Below are 14,377 nucleotides of genomic sequence, written 5' to 3' on the forward strand. Positions count from 1 at the left end.
TCTCAAAGCCACGTTCATCCATCAGAACAAGAAATGACCCGAAAGAAGCACTAAAGCACCATAACGAGTATCCTAACATTAATTTGTCTCAACTCTTTTGCTATTTGACACAAGTGTGGATTCCATTCATGTTACTTTAATTCTTTGTGGTCCTAATTAAACAAAGGAACACATGCTCTTGTTATATGAATATTGGTTCAAGGTGTAATGTCTGTAAATATCAAAGGTTGGGACTAGCCTGGCTTCTTCTTAATGCCTAGTGGTTAGCTTAGGTCAAAAGAAACTATGAATTGATTAGGCTATCATAGCATTACTTATGAACCCTTCTTTGTCCTTTTGTCTTTTCTTACACCAACCAACAAGGTGGTCTATGTCTAAAAGAAAATTTCTGCAACAAAATTTTTTGAATTAATGCTGCTGCTAAGATATAACTGACCACCAAGATATTTAACGGCTAAATTTTTTTTTTTAAGAATTAATTTATTCAATAGTCCCACTATATATGGCTCCACTTATGGACTTACCTATTTAAGATTCAATTGAATGGTCTCAAACTTTTTGGAAATATTAAAAAAATAATTGCCATTGAATTTTATGTTATTACTATTGTTTGGTTTGTACCAATTAAGAATATATGTAACAAATAATTGGAGACTAAATTTTTTTAAAACAAAAAATATTAAAGTGAACAAATTCTTTTTTTATTTTTATTTTTATACATGATCAATAATTAAACTCTTGGTAACATACATAAAAAAAAATTCAGTTATCTATCAATTACTTTACTTTAGAATCTTGTCAACTTTGTGATTTATGCTAATCTTATTCATTGTGTATAGAAAAAGTTTTCTTTATACTTGCTAAAAGTAATTAGATACTTGAGAAAATTGGCAACAACTCCGTACTAATTAACAGAGTGGATTAAGAATCTAATTCAACTTTATAAAATTAATTTGTAAGGTGAAAATTATTTCTTATTTATATACATTATTATGATCTTATTTCTAATTGATTTGAAATCTCTACTTCTAATACGCTCCTCTCACATTGAAAATTGGACATTTCAAACTTGAAATTTGCACAATTAAATAACTACAAATGATACGATAACGACCTAATAATGGATAACTTAATAAATATACTAACAATCAATAATTACTGGGATATAAATTTTGATATGCTGTAATACTATATTAATAAAATAGATTAAAAATATAATTTAATCTTATAAAATCGATTTATAAAATAAGGTTGAAATATGCATTTTATTATCTTACTTGCTTTTGACGTAGCCTTGTTAATAAATCTATGTTATATATTATTAATAATGCTCGGTGCATCAATAGCAGGAGTTTTGTTCCTGCTCCCATCCACAAGTGGTCCTTTAATTAAATTTTCTTTTCATTGCGGCAGAAAGAATGCCTTTGAGAAAAATTATGTTGAAAAGGAAGAACCAAATTCCTTTCAGCTAAATAAAATGCAGGTGGTCGAATATGTGTATGAATTAAGACCTCAACGCTGACCTACAATAACAAATAGCTATCTCTAAGTTGAGCTGTCATCGATGGCAATCCATGTGTTCCCATCAAACTTTTCTTTTTTCTTTTTCTAAATCACACATGATTTGAGATAATCCTATTTAAATTCGATGAAACTATTATGTATAACAAAGTTGTAAAATAATAAGATACTCAAAATTTGAATTTGAAATAATTAGTAATTAGTTAAAGTAGAACAATCTCACATAAATTAATTCATACATTTAGTTATCTTTTAATTTATTTTTTCTTAATAAGCGGACAACCTTTCAAAATGGGTCTAATTAAGTAGAAAGGTAAGTGCATGTGGTCCACCATTTTGTTCCTTTTGAATTGGCAACTTATTTGATCCATCAATTGTGGATACCTTGATAAATCTTGCATAAAATTTTTTCCTTATCTTGTACAATCTTTTTCTAGGAAGCAATCAAACACAACTCCCTCTCGCCGCATATACAGGTCCGTGTCTTTTCCCTTCAGTTTTGAATTGAGTGAACAAAAGAAACAGAATCTACTCATTTGGCCAGTGCTCCACCCAAGTCAAAATATCTACCTTATTGCTTCACAAACTTTATTGGTTCTTTGTATATTAATGTGAGAATAGGGTTCACAGTTGAGCTTGGAGAAAACTTTTGACTACCCAGATTCTGTCTAAGGAACTAAGACAAGTGCTACACATTTTTTTCAGCTCTTTTGGCACAAAAAAAAATTAGGAGGGTATGTATGTTCCCTGTTCCAAAGCAAAGATTCAACCAACCCCCTTCAAGTTATTCAAGTTTTTTCAATTTGCTTACCCATCTGCATGTTTTCATTGAAAACAAATTTGTGAAATAAAATTGGTAGCAAGAAAATCAAAATCACGTAAAAATATAGGCAGGGTGTTGTTTGCTCTACATAGGAAAGAAGCAACTTAATAGCTAAAGGAAATAACCAGTTATCCACATACCTAAAGTTGAGCCATTTCATTTCCAAATAAATAAAATGAATTTGAGCCATTTCCTAGATCCATATAATGTCCATTTTGTCTATCCACTTGTATTTTTAAATATTTTTTGATCGACAAAATGTTATTAAGTTCATTATTTACACTAGTTTCAATTTTAAGTTTTTTACTGCTTCGAAAGTGATGGAAGCACTTGGAGAGAATTGATATTCTTCCAAGCTTTCCATGCAAGGACCGAAATGCTCCATGAGGTTGAACTCCTTGAAAGTGGCGGAATCACCTTGGAGGATTCTCCAATGGTGGAGAAGCACCTAAGAGAGGTTCGGTTACCTCTTGAAGAAGTGGAGAAGCTTGAAAGGAACCAAGCTTATAGGAGAAGGAACTTTGAGAGAAAACTAGGAGAAGTTTTTCTCACGAATTTGACTCTTGAAAATGAGAGAGAATTTCTGAATTCTAAGTCTCATTAATGTCCAAAAGTGATTACAAGAGAGGGTTTTACAAATATATAGGGGAGGTAGCTTCTAGGAGAAGCTAACCTTAACCATGGTTCATTAGGAACCATGGTAAGGTGTAGCTAACCATCCATGGTTTCTAAAACTTGTAGGAGAAGCTATCCTTGACCTTGGTTCACTTAAGAACCATGGTAAGGTCAACCTAACTTACAATGGTTTAGAAACTTGGAGGAGAAGCTTCAAAAACTAGAAGGAAAAGTAGTAATTTTCGGCCATGAACAAAAGAGAATGCTAGGCGGCCTTGGCTCCAAATTACTCCAAGATTTATTGCAAAAATATTTGATTTGGTTTAGTTAGGGTCATCATATGATGATGAGACCTAGCTAAATCAAATCTATGAAAAATTAGGAGCAAAATGAGTCCAATATGCAAAATTTTGCCTAGGCCCAGTTCTGGCCTAATTACTACTCACACCCTCAAGTATTGCTAAATGTCACCCCCTTTTCTCTACTGAAAAAATACAAAATGAATGTATCAACTAGGGAGGTTAAATGGAGTTAAACTCTCCAAGTAGCCTACCTTAAAATCAATATACAAACACTAGAAAAAGCAAGTAAAGTGCCTCACAAATACAAAGGCAAAAATAACCTATACAAAAGAGCTACTATATGTACAAACATAAGAAAAAGGTCTTTAAGATCATCCCATTCCTCTTGGTTCTTTTAGTATATCACCTCTTGGATTCCTTGGCCTTGGCCATAGTCTATCATCCCCTCCCTCTTGAAAAGGATTTGACCTCAAATCTCGAGGGTCCTCATGATTATTGGCCATACCTACAAATATATAATAAAATTCATCAGAGGTGATATTTTCAACAAATAAATGTGAAAGGAAGATCCTAGAAGGAATCCTTTCATGGAACCTAAAGAAATCTATGACACTAGACCTACTAATATAATGAATAGGATCCTCTCCTAAACATAGACTAGGTATATTTCTAAATCCTAAAAATGTGCTAAAGCTAAAACTATAGCACACTAAAGTCTTAATCCTAAAAACTAAAATATCTTGCCTAAAGTACCCTATGTGGTAACCTAGGCATTTCCTAGAAAATAAGGAAAATACTACTAAGAAATTTCCTAAACAATTTTGGATTATATTATTTGTTGTATAGTTATGAAAAGAATTTGTCACAAGGAACCTTGAAGGTTCAGATGTTATATCCAACAAATAATATATTCCATAAATTGGGTGCATTATTGAAACAACTAAGGTAGGAAAAGTCCTACACAAAGGAAGGCTATCTACCTTGGGCACCACCAAGGAAGTAGCACGAGAAGTGGAACTAAGTGAAGTCCACTTCTCCTTCACCAAATCTTGAAGTTGAGACTCTTTTTCTTTAAAAATAATAGATTTATGAATCTCCTCTTCAAGACTAGTGGCAGAATGAGGGCAAGAGTTAAGATCTTTATGAATAAAGAGAATTTTTTTCATAGGAGTTTTAGTACTAAAACAATTCTCTTTAGTCACAAATCCTGTAGAGGATATTTCTTCCTCTTTACTCTTCCCTGCACAAAGTTCTTTATTTTTTTCTATTTCTTTTTTTCTTTTGATTTTCATTTTTCTTCTTCTTTTGTATTTTCTCATGTCTTCTTTCAATTTTTCTTCTTCTTGTTTAAGAATTCTCAACTTCTCATCTAGGATAGCAAGTTTGGCCTCTCTTTCAATTTTCTCCTTCTCTTTTTGAAAGGCCTCTTGCTTCTTCCATAGTTTAAGTGATTTTAGCTCTTTTGTTAAGTAAGAAATGTTTTTAGGAGAGCTATCACTTCCACTATAGTTGGATTGTTGAGACATTTTAAACAGCAAGATTTTTCTCTTCACACAAAAATAGATTTTAAGAAAATAATATTTTTGGAAGTGCTAGACTTGGCACTTGGAGGTCTAAGAGTACAAATTGAACTTTGGAGGGAGGTGAGCTACTATCAAGCCACTTAATAACCAAGTCTCTTCAAGTAAAAATCTCTAAACCCCTTTGTCCTTTGCCTTGCACAAAATGTTTTCACAAAGTTCTTTTCAAAAGAAAAATAACAAGCAAGTGCCTAATGTGTACAATTAAGCAATGCAATCAAAACTTGAAAACATAAATTGCTCAAAAAATAAATTGCATGAAAACTTAAAGACAAGAAAACATAAACTAGACGTGGAAAACAATTAAACCTAGGTGAAAGCTTGAAAGGCACCAAAGACCTTCAAGGACCCTCTCACAAGTATTAAACGAATTTACTATGAGAACACTTAAGGAGAGATGGAGATACACCAAAGGAACTCCAAGACACTCCTTAATAAAGGCCTTCTACAAAAATTTGGAAATTAAAAGATTACAAAGATGAAATGTAAATTTTACACCAAATGAAATGCAAATTCACATTCAAATGAAATGTAAATTTACACCAAATGAAATGTAAATTCACTTAAAGAAAATTTAGTGGCTGCACCAAGAATTTTAGAAACAAAAATCAGCCACTAATTTAGTGACAACTTTAGTGACGGATTTGGTATTGAAATTTTTGAAGAAAAATTTCCGTCACTAAATTTGTTACTAAATTCTTCACAAAATTTTCACAAAAATTTTGCTCCTTCTTTCTCCAATTCAGACACCTAGTTTGCAGCCTCTCAATGTGTTTCACTCCTCTTTAGAAGCAACCTTGATGATGGTTACTCCTAGGTGTTTGAATTTCCAAGAATCTAATCCAATGAGAAACAAGTTCCTAGGTCACCACCAAAGTCCTTCAATATTGGCTAACCTTGAGCTTGGCCTTCAACACCTTCCAAGAGGCACTCAACACACCTTAAGATGCTGGAATATTAGTTCAAAAACTGAAAAGGAACAATTAGGAACAGCTACACCAATTGGTGGAAGAAAATGAGACAAGACTAGAAAGAATTCCACAAAAATGACAAGCAACAATTAAGGCAATTTTAGAAAGCTAGCACACAAAAGATATCCTATCAAAGGCACTAGAATGGATTACAAAATAAAAGCTAAGATTAGAAACAAAAATAAGACTCAAAAGATTGTATATGTGGCTGGACAGAAAATTGATGATAAGGCACACAAAATGTTACCAAACCGAGAGCACTATTTTGCTAAAATTTTCACTCCTTGGCTTTTTCTTGTGTTCTTTTCTTTTGTGATTTCTTTTGTTTTTTTTTCTTTGTTAACACAGGAGTTTAATGCCTTTTAATCAAGTATTAATCTCGGATTTAAGCATAAAAATCTGCTGCAGAAATTTTCACACAAAACAAGAGGTGTTCACATGAAATGTTCAACTAGTGCTTCACAATTTTGTACTATTTTTTTTGTCAAATTTTTAAGCACTCTTTCTCTTGTTTTTCTAATGTTTTTAGAACACAAACACCTCTGTTTTTTCTCTGTTTTAAGTGCCTAAAAAGTGTTAAAAGTTTCAGCCACAACACAAGACTCAAAGAAACCTAATAGGAATTAGTGTTTAGTAATTTTTTTTGACAAAACTTTTAACAAGACATAATAGAAACCTAACTCTAGGAAATTTGCTAGAACTAATAGCAAATTATGAAAACAAATATGTAAAACAAAAGCACATATAGGTAAGGTTCAGATTCAAAAATAAAAATACACAAAAAATTTCAGACACAAACAACACACAAAAAATTAGCTCAATAAGCTAGTCTAGGAATTTTCAACATGAAAAGGACTACACATGACTTCTATGACAAAACAATTGATTCAAAAATAAAACTAATGCAATGTGAATGAAGTCCAATCACGGACACATGTTATAGAATGGAGAGACTCAAACAAAAGCAAAACGCACAAGTATAGGAACCTAAAGCACAACACAATTGATTCACAGATTAGGAACAAGCAAGAACATGAATCAATTTACTTCTTATGTGACATATAGGATCTATCAAAAAAATTTAGAAAATTTAGATCCATGCAGCAAACACATATTTAGACATAGGAGAAGGAAGATACAACATGGATTCACTTAGAAAAAGTTAGAACACAAAAACCTCAAGAGCACTAGGCTCTGATACCAAAACTGATGGAAGCACTTGGAGATGATTGATATTCTTCCAAGCTTTCCATGCAAGGACCGAAATGCTCCATGAGGTTGAACTCCTTGAAGGTGGCGGAATCACCCTGGAGGATTCTCCAATGGTGGAGAAGCACCTAAGAGAGGTTCGGTTACCTCTTGAAGAAGTGGAGAAGCTTGAAAGGAACCAAGCTTCTAGGAGAAGGAACTTTGAGAGAAAACTAGGAGAAGTTTTTCTCACGAATTTGACTCTTGAAAATGAGAGAGAATTTCTGAATTCTAAGTCTCATTAATGTCCAAAAGTGATTACAAGAGAGGGTTTTACAAATATATAGGGGAGGTAGCTTCTAGGAGAAGCTAACCTTAACCATGGTTCATTAGGAAACATGGTAAGGTGTAGCTAACCATCCATGGTTTCTAAAACTTGTAGGAGAAGCTATCCTTGACCTTGGTTCACTTAAGAACCATGGTAAGGTCAGCCTAACTTACAATGGTTTAGAAACTTGGAGGAGAAGCTTCAAAAACTAGAAGGAAAAGTAGTAATTTTCGGCCATGAACAAAAGAGAATAGGCAGCCTTGGCTCCAAATTACTCCAAGATTTATTGCAAAAATATTTGATTTGGTTTAGTTAGGGTCATCATATGATGATGAGACCTAGCTAAATCAAATCTATGAAAAATTAGGAGCAAAATGAGTCCAATATGCAAAATTTTGCCTAGGCCCAGTTCTGGCCTAATTACTACTCACACCCTCAAGTATTGCTAAATGTCACCCCCTTTTCTCTACTGAAAAAATACAAAATGAATGTATCAACTAGGAAGGTTAAATGGAGTTAAACTCTCTAAGTAGCCTACCTTAAAATCAATATACAAACACTAGAAAAAGCAAGTAAAGTGCCTCACAAATACAAAGGCAAAAATAACCTATACAAAAGAGCTACTATATGTACAAACATAAGAAAAAGGTCTTTAAGATCATCTCATTCCTCTTGGTTCTTTTAGTATATCACCTCTTGGATTCCTTAGCCTTGGCCATAGTCTATCAGAAAGAAATTGTATTTTTTTAATAATATTATTAATATGAAATATTCATTGACTAATTTTTATTCAAAAATTTAATTAATCATCTTTATTGAAATCTCTTTTTCAATCACTTTTTTTTTTCATACGAGATTTTACTTGAAAAAAAATAAACATAAAATCACTTGCACCAACAATTGTTAGTAAAAAATAGTCATTTCACCATGCAGAACGATTCTTATAGAAAGAATTTACAGTTTTAACTTCTAATAATACTGTTGTTTCAGTGACTAAGGATGACATTATCATACTTTTAAATTAATACATTAAACATAAATATTTAAGAGGTAATAATACATATTTATAAGTCACAACTTAATGCAGTTTATCGCAAAAAAAAAAAAAAAAAGAGTTTAATATAATAATAAGAAGAAAAGAAATTTAAAAACTCGTTACAAAATAGCACTAGTGTTTATTATGCATTTACAAGCGTTTTTAACAGTAAATATATTAATGTATAAACTGAATATGACTTAATAATATTAAAAGATATTTTGAATGATAATAAAATAATTTATGTATTGTTCAAGTTCAAATTATTTATACCGAAAAAATTATGCAAAAATAAATTATAGAAAATGAGTGAAAAATGACAAAAAAAAGGGGGAGAAAAATTATCTCTTTAGAAATAATAATAATAATAATAATAATAATAATAATAATAACGATTCGATAGGTCACCACACTTCTACAGTTCAACTACTATGCAATGGGAGTAAGAAGGAACTAACCTAGAGTTATTATATAACAATTATATGTAAGTAATCATGTAAGTTATACTTGTATAGGGTAAAAAATAAACAACTAAAAATAAAACCCTCACTGACTATATACATATTTTGTACAAATATTTATACAACTACATCAAATATATAACAACATACAAAATGAACCATATACTTGTCAGTCAAACAACTATACAAGATCATCTTGCATTAGAGCAACAACAACACAAAAGAAAGTTGTTATCTCCTCCATGACCCTCCATCACCATATAAGCCACTAACTAATCCTGACCTGTTCTCATACTAATTATGATCATTATAGTTTCAATCACAAGAAAAATATAAAATAAGCTTGTGAAATAAAATAACATACTAGCACAACATCAATAGCAACTTAATCAACATAAATAACAACATCAACTTCAGCGTGTCACAAATACTACTTATACAATTACTTACCACATAGAACACTAAACAACTTCATCTCAACCATGTAGTCATCATGCATCAATATACAACTAATGCGTTGTCACGAATATCAACTAAGGAGATCTCCTATAATAGGGTAAACAATTTAAGTGACTAGATCCTACTGAATCACAACATTTAACCTATTGTAGCCAAGCCAGTTATAGACAACTTCAAGGCTTTAAAAGAACCTGTTTAACAACTTAATTTGATTTCCCAAGTTTTACCACTTTGGAAGTCTAGTTCTATTATCAAGGTATAACAATTTGGGTATGAGTTTACCACATCATTAGTTTGTAACAAAGTCACATGTGAGATTAGCTCATTGACTACCCTCCAAGTACTACGTCCCTCTGATACTAGGTTAGAGACTAAATTCCCAACCTAGTATTTTACTCGGTTAGTCACTTTATGAATGTATGTCTCGACCTTGTTCACAAACGAATCCGGGATACCACATAAGCCCTAAAAGAGACAACTTAAAAATAACTTACTCATTCAGAAATTAACTTATTGAAGAGTCTCAATCGGGCTCTCGGAGTACCACATTGTATATCCATATAATGGGATATTCTAAATTCTAAAGCATCTTTTATTCTCCTCTAGATTTTATGCATCATAACTAAGACATGTATCTAACCCACATGTCTATAGCTTTAACAACATGTGCAACTTAGCAACATATAACTTATACAACTTTCTCATTTATTAACTTACGACTTTACATCATAATCATCATTATACAACATATTAACTAACAACATATATATAGATTCATCATCATACGTCATCATCCACACAACTTACCATCATCATTCAACTATAAAATAACTTAAAAAATATAATTTTTTATCATATAACTCATGCCCACACCACTTAGAGGGTACCTGACATCATTGAGGCAAAAGGTTCTCTGTCTCGCCAACATTCAACGCCAAACTACCCACACTCGACATGGTTGAGGCAGAGAGTCTCTTACTTTCTCGCACTTGGCATGACAAGAACCCGTGTCTTGCCCCAATGTGTAGGGGTCTCCACACAACTCCCACCTGATACCACTCCATTAGTGTTTGACATGATTTCAACTTGAGATGATTCTTTCTCCTCGCGTTTGGTGTCATTCAACCCACAACCCATATGATTCCAACCTGAGATGTTTTGTCTCCTCACGTTTCATGCCACCAATCCTACGCTTAGTGTGAGCAAGATAGGGACCTTTCTTTAGTGTCACAACCAACGCCATAAAGGCATGTCCAACGTGATATCAATTCTACACCTAAGCAGTACTTGATTTCAAGTCAATCCACTTGAAATTCAGGCAAATTTCAACATGCAATGCACAAAAGAATTTATAGGCATCACAAACAACCTAGAAACAACTTAAATTACAACATGCAACCACTACAAAACATATTCATTCAAAATCACTTAAGAACACCATTCTCAAGAACACTTCTAAAAACATCTTTCCATTATTTGATTTTCACCAAATCATTCATGCACCCATGAATTCAAACATCAAATAACAAGTATTCAATATCAATAATCTAAAACATAATCTTCCCTTACCTCTTGTTGATTTAAACCAAGAAAAGGAAGAAGAGAAGAACGAAATCGCACAACTCTGACTCAAAAACTTCAACTCCACAAGTTCTGAATCATTAACATAACAACTCTTATTAGCTATCAAAAGAAGAAGGAAAGGATTATCAGAAAAGGAAGAATGGAGAGGTTCTGAGATCCAAAGAGTTTTCACTAACTTTTCTCTAGAATTCTTAAAACTTGAATTTATGAGGTCATTGTTTTAAGAAAACTTATATATTCTCTCTAAGTTGACCCCACTCAACAAATAGTTCAACTCTCAGAGTCCCCTGACTCTAGAATTTTTAAATAGCACTATAAAACAATTACAACTAGACAACAACATTCATATAATTAAATTAAAACAAAATAAAAACAATAGTGTTACAACAACAATAACAATCTTATATATAAATACATTTGAATTAATAATTTTTTCAAGATGTTGGACCAAAATGATTTTATTAATTAAATTAATATTTTAATTGGATTAATTGGAATTAGGGGTGTTCATAACCGATCCAGTCTAATATAACTGCATAAATTGAATCAAAAAATTTGAAAATAAAAAAAATAAAAACTATATATTTTTTAATTGAATTGGATCGCTTTTTAGTTTCAATAAGAAAATAAATTCAATCCAAACCAAACACTTATCTATATATATATGTTTGTGTGTGCGCGTGCGCGTGTGTAATTATTATCTTTTTTGATTTTGTACTTAAAAATTTATTACTTTACTTATTTATTTTAAGATAGTAATTTTATCATGTTATTGATAGATTATCTCAATTCATAATTTTATATATTATAACTTATATTATTATTAATTATATTAGTAATCTTTTTTCACATAAAAATATTATAATTTTTTTGACTCATAAAAATATTATATATCTATATTTAAAAAACTAAAAACTTATCGAATTCAAATTAAAATATATTTGAATTGAATTTGATTTTTAAATCAAATCCATTAGAAGATCAATGAAAAAAAATTGAAAAATTAGATCAAATAATTTTCTCTTTTAAAACCAATCTAATTCAACCCACAAACTTCCCTATCGTGAATAACCATCTAACACAACTCATTTTGACAAGTAGATAAGCAAAAGGCTGGGATCATGGTATCAATTTTATGAAAATGGAATAAGCATAAATAATCCGGAAACCATTATAAAATCCGTGCCAAACTATGGGTGGGATTACGATAATAATTTTTCTCTTGTTACCTTTATTGTTAGAAATCCAGGTGTAAACTTTGTAATGGTGAATCCTCCAATAGTGGGAATACAGGTACTGTTTCCTCCCATTAATGCATAAATAATAGCATCTTCTAACCAAACATGACCTTAGTTAAGTTACTCTTTTTTTTTTTAATCTAAAAGCAACTGTAATTTTTTTTACTGTAGTACTACATGAGTAATTATCCACGTGGAAAATTAATATTCTTTAAAACTTTGATTCCATTAAAATTATTTTTTTTAGAATAATTTTTTTTTTTTATCAAATTCAAAATTTGGATTGAAAATTTTAAAACTTAACAATCAACCGCAACTCTGATTATATGCCCACGAACTCTATAAACCAACTGCAACTAAATATGCTGCTTCTGTATTGACGGTTTATATTTTATATATCTGCAGAAAGAATAGCATATCTAGATTAACGGTAGGCCTAAATTTGTTATACCTAATTAAGTCAAAAGTTGGGGCCAAAAAGATCTTTAGTAAGAGTTGAAATTGATAAGTATAGACCTCAATTTTTGCATAAACAAAGTTGGGGCCAAAATATGCTTCTAAAAAATTCTTTTTAAACCACAAAATATTAATTCCAATTAAAAAAAAAAGAATTTAATGACTATATACTTTAGTCAACTAATTACAAATCATTATTCATATAATTTTTAAATAATTTTTGTAAAATTCAATGAATTATATATGACAATTTAAAAATAGATGACAATATAAAAAAAATTATTAGATCAAACTTACATATAGTATTATCGGTGTTATTATGTAATTAGAATTACATTTTTTATATCATAATATACATAATAATTTTTTTTATTAAATGTCAATATATAATATTATCAGAAGATAATGGAAAAAATAATACGTAGAATGTTGTATATAAGTTTTGTCTTATATTATTATTTTGTTAAAAAGAATGCAGTGGAGGGGATGTAAAAGAGAATAGTATAGTGCAAAGCAAGGGTGTGTTGATTTTTAAATAACATCCATAGAAATTGGAGAATTTGTTCTTGATTTGAATATAACGGCATAATTGGAAGAGGATCTTGGTATGCTAGCCCACTTCTCATGCACTTGCCTAATTAAGGGAGCCAAAAGGAAATTGACTTTTCAAGTTGCTTCTTCGTTGCATGCAAGAGTTTCTAGTTATAAAGGTGAATAACTTGTAAAGTTTGGGATTGCCCCAAATTTTCTTAATTTAACAAGTGGTATGGTATCTCTTGTAACTTGTAAGTGTAATTGGCAACTTCACTCTTTTTTACAAAGCGTGATATACATAACCATTGGAGTCGGCTTATACCAAAAATTAAATATTATATAATTTTAATTACCAATTTTATTATTATCATTATAATTGTTATAAATAAAGAAAGGTTATATACATTCATTATGTGTAATCAAGCTAGTTATACATACAAAATGGTTAATTTTATTTGACCTATGGTTAAAAATAAATAAATAAAATTATTTTTTAAGAGAAATAAATATAATTATTGATGCATGATTAATATTTACTATTAATTATTAAAATATTAATTAATAGTAATTATTTTTACCTCACAAATAATTAATAATAAATATATTATTATTTATAATTATTAATATATGGTTTGGATTGTAACGATATTTTATGATCACTACACTTATGGAATACTACTGATAGTGAAAAAATTATCATTATTTAAGACTAACACACAAATACTTCATGAACTCACAATAAAGATATACGTATGCATGTGATGGAAGTTGCATAATTAACTACGTAACATAAAACTATACATATAAATATATATAGTGATCCAAAAGACTATAAGGAGATATTTGGTATAAAAATGCTTTTACTTTCTTGAAAATATTGATTTTTCATGTTTGGAAGCTATTTAAAAAAAAATCTCAAGAATATAGTTTCCTGGAAACCATTTTTATTCCACTTTCTCACAAAAATATTTTCATAAGGAGAGATGAAAATTCAACTTTCTTGAATTAGGGAAAAAAAATTATGTATACAAAAGAGCACAATATTCTTTTAAAAACAAAAAAAATATATCTTTCTCTCTCTTTCTATTTATCTTTGTCCTTATCTTTCTCTCTCTCCCTTTCTCTTTTTCTCTCTCTTTCCTTTTATTTCTCTTTCTCTCTCTTTGTTGCTCTTTGTCTCTCTCACTCTCCATCTCTCCCTTTCCCTCTCCCTCCCCCTCTCTCCCTCCCATATCTTTATTTTTCTCTCCCTCTTGTATCTCATTATTTTTTAACCTTATC

The sequence above is a fragment of the Cajanus cajan genome, chromosome 5 (genome assembly GCF_000230855.2).
Source record: "Cajanus cajan strain Asha chromosome 5, NIPB_CcT2T_4, whole genome shotgun sequence".
In the NCBI taxonomy this organism is placed as follows: Eukaryota; Viridiplantae; Streptophyta; class Magnoliopsida; order Fabales; family Fabaceae; genus Cajanus; species Cajanus cajan.